Source organism: Numenius arquata, chromosome 16, assembly GCF_964106895.1.
Source record: "Numenius arquata chromosome 16, bNumArq3.hap1.1, whole genome shotgun sequence".
Classification (NCBI taxonomy): domain Eukaryota; kingdom Metazoa; phylum Chordata; class Aves; order Charadriiformes; family Scolopacidae; genus Numenius; species Numenius arquata.
This window is the reverse complement of record NC_133591.1, coordinates 5,534,458-5,544,585: the sequence shown is the minus strand read 5'-3', so window position 1 is coordinate 5,544,585 and position 10,128 is coordinate 5,534,458. Positions and strand designations below refer to the sequence as shown.

General features: G+C 48.5%; 1 protein-coding gene across 1 annotated transcript in view; it reads left to right on the top strand.

Annotated features, from left to right (window-relative positions):
* Positions 1-5,269: 5,269 nt before the first annotated feature.
* Positions 5,270-10,128, top strand: part of SBNO1 (strawberry notch homolog 1) — a 34,080-nt gene continuing 29,221 nt past the window's right edge. Inside the window, exon 1 of the mRNA XM_074159541.1 lies at positions 5,270-5,374. The gene's annotated coding sequence lies outside the window, so the exon portion shown is untranslated. The remainder of the gene's footprint in view (positions 5,375-10,128) is intronic.

Genomic DNA, 10,128 nt, shown 5'->3' with positions numbered 1-10,128 from the left:
CGCACCCCCGCCACCTCACGGCGGGGCCCGGGGGACCCCTGTTTCTAGCGGGGCTGTGGAGCTGCGCTCTGCGAAATTATTATAGTGCTTTATGCAACGTCCTGCTTAAATCTCCCCGGTGCAAATTTAAGTCTATTAGTTCCATCCTCAAAGCTCGCCTGGAGAGCAGACAACACTCAAGTGCTAAAGTCCTTCTATTCCATAACAAGGGCGGCTAAACGTGGCACCACCACAGAGCCGTCATCGCCAGGAACAGCTTTTGGCATTGAGGAGCGGAGGACGGGTCTCGTACAAGCCCTTGCGAAATCGGGAAAGTCTGGCTGCGAAGAGCAAAGCGGGCACGAGGCAAGCGGGCTCAGCGACCAAGGGATGCTGAATGTTCCTTTTTCGTCAGGGTATGTCATCATGGAACTACCACACAGGGCCTCCTTGGTGCTCCTCGTTAAGTAGAACGATTATATTGAGCAACAACATGTGACTAGTTTGTCTTATACAGAATCACAGAATCGTCATGGTTGGAAAGGACCTCTGAGATCACCGAGTCCAACCATACACACACACACAAAAAAATCAACCCTACAATCCCAGGCACTAGAGCATGCCCTGAAGTGCCACATCTACACGTTTCTTAAATACCTCCAGGGATGGCGGCTCCACCACCTCCCTGGGCAGACTGTTCCAGTGCCTGACCACTCTCTCAGTAAAGTCATTCTTCCTAATATCTAATCTGAACCTCCCCTGCCACAACTCCAGACCACTTCCTCTGGTCCTGTCATTATTCACTTGGGAGAAGAGGCCAACACCCACCTCTCTACAACCTCCTTTCAGGGAGTTGTAGAGGGCAATGAGGTCCCCCCTCAGCCTTCTCTTCTCCAAACTAAACATGCCCAGTTCCCTCAGCCTCTCCTCGTATGACTTGTTCTCCAGACCCCTCACCAGCTCGGTGGCTCTCCTCTGGACACACTCCAGCAGTTCAATGTCCTTCTTGTAGTGAGGGGCCCAGAACTGAACACAGCACTCGAGGTGAGGCCTCACCAGTGCCAAGTACAGAGGCACCATCACTGCCCTGCTCCTGCTGGCCACGCTATTCCTGATACAGGCCAGGATGCTGTTGGATTTCTTGGCCACCTGGGCACACTGCTGGCTCATGTTAAGCCGGCTGTCCACAAACACCCTCAGGTCCTTTTCTGCTGGGCAGCTCCAGCCACTCTTCCCCCAGCCTGTAGCGTTGCCTGGGGTTGTTGTGACTGAAATGCAGGACCCGGCGCTTGGCCTTACTGAACCTCATACAATTGGCCTTGGCCCATCGATTCAGCCTGTCCAGGTCCTTCTGTAGAGCCTTCCTACCCTCAAGCAGATCAACACTCCCACCTAGTTTGGTGTCATTTGCAAACTTACTGAGGGTGATCCCTGTTAGCTTTTTGAAGACCCACCTAACTAACCCCTGTGTGCCCAGGATGCGGGCTATCGGCACAGGGGACAGCTTCCCGCCCAAGGCTTATCTGCAGCCACAGGCGCTGCTTGTCTCTTGGGCATTCCTACAGCCAGTTCAGGATAGCGATACAACCAAAAACTCTGCTTTTCCTTAAGAACAAGAGAAAAAAAAAAACCCAAACCACTGTCAACTTCAGCAAGAAGGGATGGCCTCATCCCTCCCAGGCTGTCCCTTGGCAGCTGGGGAGCAGACAAGACACGGAAGTGGCTGGACCACAGAGGAGATACCAGAAGGTGTCTCAGTCTACCCTCTCTTCTTTGCGTGTCAGCTCTCTGCACGAACAAGCACTTTGAGAAAAGGCAAAAGAAACCCAGTTCTGTGTTATCACCATAATTTCTTATGTTTGCATCTTCGCTAACAAGGCACATATACGCATTTCCCAGAAAGGCACCCAAAATGTTCTAGGTGTTTCCCCGCAAACTCCAGCAGATTCAAGCTGGCATCAGCAGGGCATCACGTTTGATGAGCTCCTCCATCAAGGCAAGTACACCATGCTCTCCAGAGAAGCACCGGAGCCCTTCGGCAGACACTGGTCTGATTTTTCCACCCCAATTCACACTGTTCTTTTCACATAACTAGGATGTGACTGGAAAAAAATTATTTATAAATTACTAATGATGATTTCCTTCTTGCAGTAATTGAGGAACACTGTTCCTAATGTCCTGGGAAAGCTCTGGAAACATCTTTACTGTGCTTTTGCTCAGCTTCTGGGGGGTTGGATATTTTTAATATTAATTTTACGTATGTATATTAAACAAAGCAACCGAGTTTGCACTGAAGCTGCCACTAGAGGGCAAAGCAAGCCAAGTATTTATCTTCCGTAGAGCAACAAAGAAAACAACGTCATCCCTAATTGGCCCCCGCTACCAGCACGGTGGGATCACGCTATGAATTAACAAAACACGCTGAGCTGCGCGCCCCGCTCTCCCCCCCCCCTCTAAGCTCTCCTCAGGGAGTTATGTCCAAAAAAGCCAGTCCCGAGGGCAAGTTAAACTGCTGTCACACATAATAAGGCTGTAGCTCCTAAGAGGTCGCGTCTGGCTGTAACCGCCAGTCACCGTGACTCAGGGCGCCCGGCACATGGAGAGTGGTGGCCGGCTCCTGCGCTCCAGAGGGAGCAGCACGACTCCCACCAGCACCAGCTTTAAAAACCCAGTGACCTAAATATTATCTCCAGTAGGGCCGTGAGGGCAGCTCCTGAGAGCACTGTTTTAATGCAGAAACGTGAAGTTGTTTTCCGGGGGAAGGGATGAAAAATTAATAAGGCGTTGGATTTGCTCAGAAAGGAAAGGAAATCTTCAGAGTAAATACCTTCAGTCTAAATTTACACTTCACCTAGTTTAAAAAAAAAAAATCTTATTTTTTAGGACCTTTGAATTCAAAAGTTAACAATTTCTTTCAAATATACCAACAAGACACGTTTGTTAAATATTTCCACCTGAGAGCAAGTTCTTGCTGTAGTTCGCACCCAGCACCTGTCATATCTGCAATTAAATAACTATCACAACGTTTACACAAATTCCTTATTCACAAAATGAAATCCTGACAATTTGTGTTTCAGCCACTGTACCTCTCCATTAGCAGGCAAGTAAAAACAACAGCCTAGGGGTAACTGTTGAGTGTTAGAATAAGCGACATTATTTTATAAAGTGAAATAGTAAAATGTCAGCAGGTGCTAGCTACATTTCATAGTTTATAAAATATAACTACATTCAGAACCGTATCTACCAATGATAAAAAAGAGCACCAGTGTCCAAAAAAAAGTCCATTCAGTGGGATCCTTAAGTCACATGCAAAATCCTGGGGCATCAGCGTCCTGCAGGTAATTCCGCATGTGCTAATGTCACACCAGTAGGAAGCAGTTGCCACCAGTGGGATTACTCACCTCTCCCAGTTGAGGATGATCTTAAAGTCTGCTTGTAGGCCTGACGGATAACTATCTTTTCAACGCAAGACATCAAAATTATGTTCACTTTCTTGCCATGATTGTAGGGAGCTGCTTAGATGCATTTAAGGTTAGATACACCGCGTGGGAACTGTGTTTCATTGTGCCTTCATTCGAAGCGCGTAGAGGCCGATAATCAAGACACAAGCTGGCGTTTAAATTGTTCTTCTCATCTCTGGCCAGACTTCTATCGTCTTTTTCTTCAGTTAGTGTCTGAAGCATCACTGATTAATCTGAATTACTTAAGTCAGTTTAATTAACATTGCATTGTCTTTAAATAGCTTAGCCTAAATCTATCTAATCCTTTATTGGTTATCTTAATCCTTGTTGAGTTTGTCTAACAACAGAGTAAGTAAACTTGTACAAAATTGAATAAGCAGTACTGAACGTTTTAAGCAGACTTCATGACTTCCCACATTTCATTTATGTCTGCTTCAATTTTATGTTAACGTTCTTAAAAATTTTCGTGTTCTTACACAACTGGGAAAGAAAACATTGTAATGGAAGACTGTCTCTTAGCAGAAGTGTCAGTCTGAGGGCTTTAAGTGCTAATAAGGTCTCTCCAAATGTAAAACTAGTGTAAGTAGTCATCAGGTTTTCAAGCATCGTTAGCTCTTTGCAGCAGAAAATTTCACATTAGCAGCTTGTAAAATATTTGCAAAGGAAAACGCCTGTGCCAGCACATCCCCAGGGGTGTGGCAGTCCCAGGCTGGCCAGCACGACTCTGTCACCCCTCATTCTCTCAGGTGAGCCCAAGAAGCTCTTGTGAGGGGAACACCGGAGAGCCGTGGGACTATGAGGGAGCGGAGGGCTGTAGGTACCCCCAAGGCAGGTCGGCACATCATGCGGCAGTACTCAGGAGCCCTACAAACCCGCCTCAGCGAGCTTTCGCAGGGACGTACGCAGGCCCGGCTCCGCAGGAACCCCAGCGCCAATCGCGGCGGGATAGAAGCGAGGGGCCGCCTGAAGGGAGACGCGTTCAGCAACAGAACCACGGGCCGGGAAGGAGGCTGAGGCAACGCCATTTCTCCTCAGGCCGGCAGCCCCAGCGGGGGCAGCACCGCGCCCGGGGCCGCCTCAGCGCGGCTCAAACCGCCACCCGCGCCGCGCGCCGCCTGAGGCGGGTGCGCAGAGCGCGTGCGCACGAGCACGACACCCCTCCCTTCCCCCCCACCAAGCGTGCCCGTGAGCTGCACGTCATCGCGGCGGCGGGAGCCCCGCCTCAGGCCCAGAGAAGAGCCAGATCTCGCGAGAGCGGCCACTTAGCGCGACCTCGCGTCGGCCGCCATCTTGGGGGGAGCCGGAATCACGTGACCGCGGGCGGCCGTTCGCCTCCGCCTTCCCCTCCCCCACCCACCGGGAACCGGGCCCGGATCGCCGGACCCAGCTCCGGCCGCCGCCCTGGGGTTGGGCCCGCCCGCGGGGACGTCGCTTTTTGAGGACGCTGGAAACGCCGGCTTTTCTTTTTGGGAGTTTGCTGCCTTCCCCTGTTGCTGGGGCGGGGAGAAACGACGAGCGCCATGTCACGTGACGGGGGAGCGCGGGGAGGGCGCGCCGAAGCCCCGGCGGCGGCGGCGGCGGGGGGGGGAGAAGGGGGGATGGGCGCGAGACGGTGGCGGCGGCAGCCGGCCACGTGACTCGGGAGGCCGGGGGGGGGAGGGGGCCGCGTCACGTGGAACGGAGCGCGCGCCAGCGCCGGGCGGTGGCTGGTGTCACGTGGGGAGGGTGCGCCGCGTCGGGCGGAGGGGGGGGGAGGTGCGGCGGCGGTCACGTGGTGCGGCGCGGCGGGCGGCCCCAGCCCACCTCCCCTCCCCCTCCCCTGTGAGAGGGGAGGGAGGGCAAAGATGGCGGCGGTGAGTTAGAAAGCGGCGGGCGGCGGAGCCAGCAGCGGAGACTTCCAGGACTGGCTGCGGGAGGATCGAGAGCGAGAGAGAGTGAGTCCCGCTCCGCCCTTTCGCCTGGTGGTGGGCCTGCTTGGCCGCCGCGGCGCTCTTCCTGCGCGGTGGGGCCGCGGCGGCGCCCCCGGGGCTCGTTTCCCCTCAGGCGGCGGGGTGCGTGGCGGCGGAGGGGTGAAGGCGTCTGTGAGGGAGGTCGCCGTGCCGGTAGCAAGCTCCGCATTTCCTTCGGCCCCTCAGTTTAGAGCCGACCGCCCCCGCTGGGGGTCCCCGGTGGGCCGGGAGTGGCGCGGTGTGCGGGGGAGGGCGCCGCCGCCTCGGCGGAGCCGCCGCTTCCCTGGGAGTCGGGCAAAACTTTGTGCCGGAGGCTGTGTAGGGGCTGAGGGGCCGCCTGGGCGGGCGGAGAACCCCTCGCCCCGGCTGCGGGGGAGCGTTTCGGTAGCGGTTGGCGGAGCTGGAGGCGCGGGGGTGGGGGGCGGCGGTGGGGTTGGCCTCGCTTCCCCCCCCCCCCCCCCCCCACTACCTCCCTCCGCCCTGCTTGGGCAAAATGGCATCGGGACGGCGGCGTCTCCCCGCCGGGTCCGCGCCGCTCGCCTTTGTGGGTTAATTGTTAAGGTTTGAAATGGAGCCGCTCTGGGGAAACGGGGCGGGGGGGGGGTTGGGGGTGATTTATGGTGCTTGAGTGGCTGCGAAGGCAGCCGTGAGGCGCAACCCTTTCGCCCTTCCCCGCCATCCTGAGTGCTATTAAAGGGATCTTTAAAGAGGCGAAGGTCTGAAAACAAAAAGTCGCGCATGGGACACAATTACGCAGCCAATTCGGGCCCAACCCGGAAGTTTATGTCGCGAACACGTGTTGGCGGGGAAGGTGGCGAGGCCGGGAGCCGGGACACCCCCCCACCCCCCTCCCCGCCCGCCCCTCCGGGGGCCCCGCAGCTCCCGGGAGCCAGCGGCGGGGCCCAGCGACAGACCCGGCCTCAAAGTCCAGCCGCTCTTAACGAGCGCACCTCAAACAGAGGTTGCTAGGGTGAGTAATTGCTTAACATAAAAATGCCCTTACAGTCTGAAGGGGAAGAGGCCTTGTGGGTTTTTCTTCTTTTTTTTTTTTTTTCGGTTGTTTCATTATTATTTTTAGCTGACCAGGTTCCAGACTGTATTTGAGGGTGTACATTAGAACTCTGCTTCCTTCCAGGTGTTCGTAGGCTTGTTTTAGATGTTTGATACCTGTTAAAGATTAGGCCGACTGTTTAAACGTTTATTTTTTTTAAAAAAAAAAGGTTGAATTGATGTATTAGGTAACTTCAAATTGTGTCGTTTGTCCACGCTAATAATTTTTTATTTTTTCTACTGGCTCTAGAGTTAAGAATTAACTCGGTGATAGGCTGTTTGGCTTTTTGAGTACATAGGTTGTGTCTGGATTGAAATTATTTAAATATATATGTGAACGTTTTGCAAGCTTTTTGTTTCCTCCCCCTGAATTGAAAAACCCGTCTTGATCTAAAGCACAGAATTTATTATGGCAGTTGTGTAACAGCATGATATTTCAATTGTTTTTCTATACCTTCCTTACTAGCACGGTATGTTACATTTGAATGCAATCTTAGTCTTTAAAATGTGGGCAGTTTGTCTTGTTGTCCAGACAAGTTCTTTGGCGTCAGAACTGGCTGATAGCTACTCTAAAAGCTATTGAAGTAGGTACCAAATATAGTTAATGCATTTCTTGTGCCTTGAGATACACCTAGGACTGACTTCCAGGCCAAAACTGAGGACGGGTTCAGTGCTCGTATACTGTATTTATCTCTTTTGGGTTTTTACTTCTTAAACTTTCACTGCTACCTAAATTATGACCTCTGGCCATTTAATCCGAAAGCTAATTTCATGCCAAATCATTGCATTGTTTAGTCTCATTAACAGCTTCTGCATTTCACGTATTTAGACTGTGTATCCTGAACTACTGTATATTTTATAAAGCAGTATAAGAGAGCTTTGAGGCGGAGTTGACTCCCACAGTATCTTGAACTCATGTCCTTACAAGCTTTGACTTTAGAGAGAGAACCAGCATTTGAAAAACCGGTATGTTTTTTACAAGACTGGAATTGTTTTCACAAAAATCAAAAGTTAACTTTGTACATTTAAATGTAATGTTAACTACTAGTCTTGAGCTTAAAGCATGTAAGGATGGGTGAGTTCACTAATTAGTGTTTTAATCTTTGATTGGATGGTAACTTGGAAAAGACCAGAAGGGATTGGGATGGTTGGGTTTTTCCTTTTTTTTTGTTGTTATCCAGGTTGCCTTTTGGAGCCAAAAGCTGTGAGATGGGCAGAACCCATCTGGATATCCAGAGAATCGTTAGCAGCCCTTACACCTCTGTTGTGAGAGGCTGAAAATGGGAATGTGAAATTTTTAGGCTGATAATAGGTCACAGTTTAGGCAGCCAGAGAATTTGGGGGACATATCTATCTCCTCTCTATTGTCTCAGAATTTGTGTGATACTCTAAATGGCTTCCAGTATAGTTCAAGTGATGTGTATTCCTCAGGAAGCCAGTGGGAAAAACCCTCCTAATGAAAGGAAAACGAGTTGCTTAACCACACTAGTATCCCAGGCCAAGCATTAAAACCAAAGTTTGCAGTTTGGGTCTGCCACAGAGGCCAGTTGTCTGAAGGGGTTGGAAATAGCCGTGCCTAGTTGATTGTGGGGTTCATTAAGTTGCGATAGTGTAGTTAGTTATGATTTTTAAATAAGTCCTTCAGGTATATAGTGTTACAATGTGTAACTCTCAGACCTAAAAATCAAAAGGCCTTTCATCATTAAGGATTCTACCATTATTCTTCTTAGGGGAAATGGAGAACAGGTTGCTCGACATGTGTTTTAGAATATCTTTTTTTTGTTGTTGTTGTTTTGCTTCTTTGTACCAAAGCTAAAATGGAGGGAGGGAGAGAGCCAGGTTGGCATGGATACATGACATAATATTAAACATGGCATTCTGGTTTTGTATCTTTAAATCAGAAATTATTTACATAATGTGCACTGGTAGCAAACCTGTCTTTTTATCAAAGTTTTAGGCTCTATTATTCATAAAAATGCTTGGTGTGTTTTGGTAGCCCTTTTTGAAATGGCAGCAGTTTATATTTTTTTTTCTTAACACAAAGAAGATAATTGAGATGTTACTACTGTTGCAATTTTGTAAATTTTTTTTTTTAAGTTTTATCGAGCAGGTTGATTCTTGCTTAGTGACATTGGACAGCCTGACTAAGCATAGACAACCTTATCTGCACGATTCTGCGTTTTCAGAACAGTTCTTTGACTGGCGAAATGCTCAGGAAACAGCTTGTAGTATTCACAACTTCTTTTTTTTATAAGTATTTTCTTTTGGAGATTTTTAAGCTGTGGCACACAGGTCCTTATATAGTATTGCCAAAGCTGAGCTGCGGAGCTTGATAAAGTTGCTTTCACTTATGTTAACTAAGGAGCCTCCTACCTTGTAAGATTATGGAGCTGTTTCAGCTTGATAACGTTTTAAGCTTGACTACTGTATGTCACAAAAAATAAACTAAGGTGTCAAAATGGAGCTTCTCCTCTTTTTTTCTTCTCATTTAATTTCCTTACTAAATTAAAACTATACGAGGGGGAAGGAGAAATTAGAGGGGGGGGGGAGGGCAGCAGTGGTGCTTAGAAGTTTCACAGAGCCTAAAATTGGTGCTAAGTATTCAGTGATTTTTAATGTAAAAATTCTAGAAGTTTAGAATTCCTTTTGTTCCAGTTTCAAACAATGCAGCTTTGTTCCTAGTGTACAGAAACAAAATAAGTGAAACTAGTCAAAATTTCACTGTCTAAACTGTCTGACAGGCAAACAAGCAATTGCTGTTGTTTTACTTAGCTTTTTGCTGGATTGTTAGCAACCACTAATTTTTAAGACTCTTAAAATTGGGGTTAGCATCAATGAGAGAGATGCAGCTGGGGGATTTCTTATGTGACAACAGCTCTGCTAAGAAAGGGATGCTTTTAAACGGAAGGTACTTATCATGGGATTGTAGGAACTGCTATATTAGTTTTTCATCGATAGTCATCTAGTGAAAACTTTGAAGTAAGCAATTAAAGTATTATGCTGTGAATGTTTTTTTTCTGAACTTGGTGAGACTGTCTTAAGCTCTCCAAGCCATTGTGTTTTTAAAGGTTAAAAATGCAGAGTTCTGTGTCATTGTGGATGTGTTAAACTTGACTTGAAACGGACTTGATAGGTTGTGGCGCCATTTTAGGATGGTTAGGGAAGATGTGTGTTTGTGTGGTGTTGGCATGGGGGTTTTTTTTCTAGCCTTGGTTTTTGCTCTGAGTCTTGAACTTCATAGAAAGGCCTTTCCCTCGTATTTTGCAGGAGTAGACTAGAAATTATCTTGAGTAATTTTTTTTTTGTCCTAGTTCTTTTAAGTAAACAGCCCCAAGCTTCTGACTTTCCATGTGACTATTCAGTTTAGCCACTTACCTCTCAACCAAATTTTAGTCACACTTTCTTTTAGAGATGGCGTGATCAAAACTACATGCAGACTAAGTCATGACTTTTCCTTTGTACATTTAGGCATTTTTGTTTATTTGATCATGTTGAGCAAAGGTGTTGCACTGTGTGGAAGAGTGTTCATGCCTCTTTCCCAAATTGATACTGTAAAGTTACAATTGTAAAGTGTTTCGGAGCTGCTGGTTTGATGGGATAACCCCTGTTAATTCCCCTTCTGTAGAAAAATTCACCTTCAATGACTGCTCTCAATTTCCTAAACCAAAAGTACTGATGAGCTAAAACTT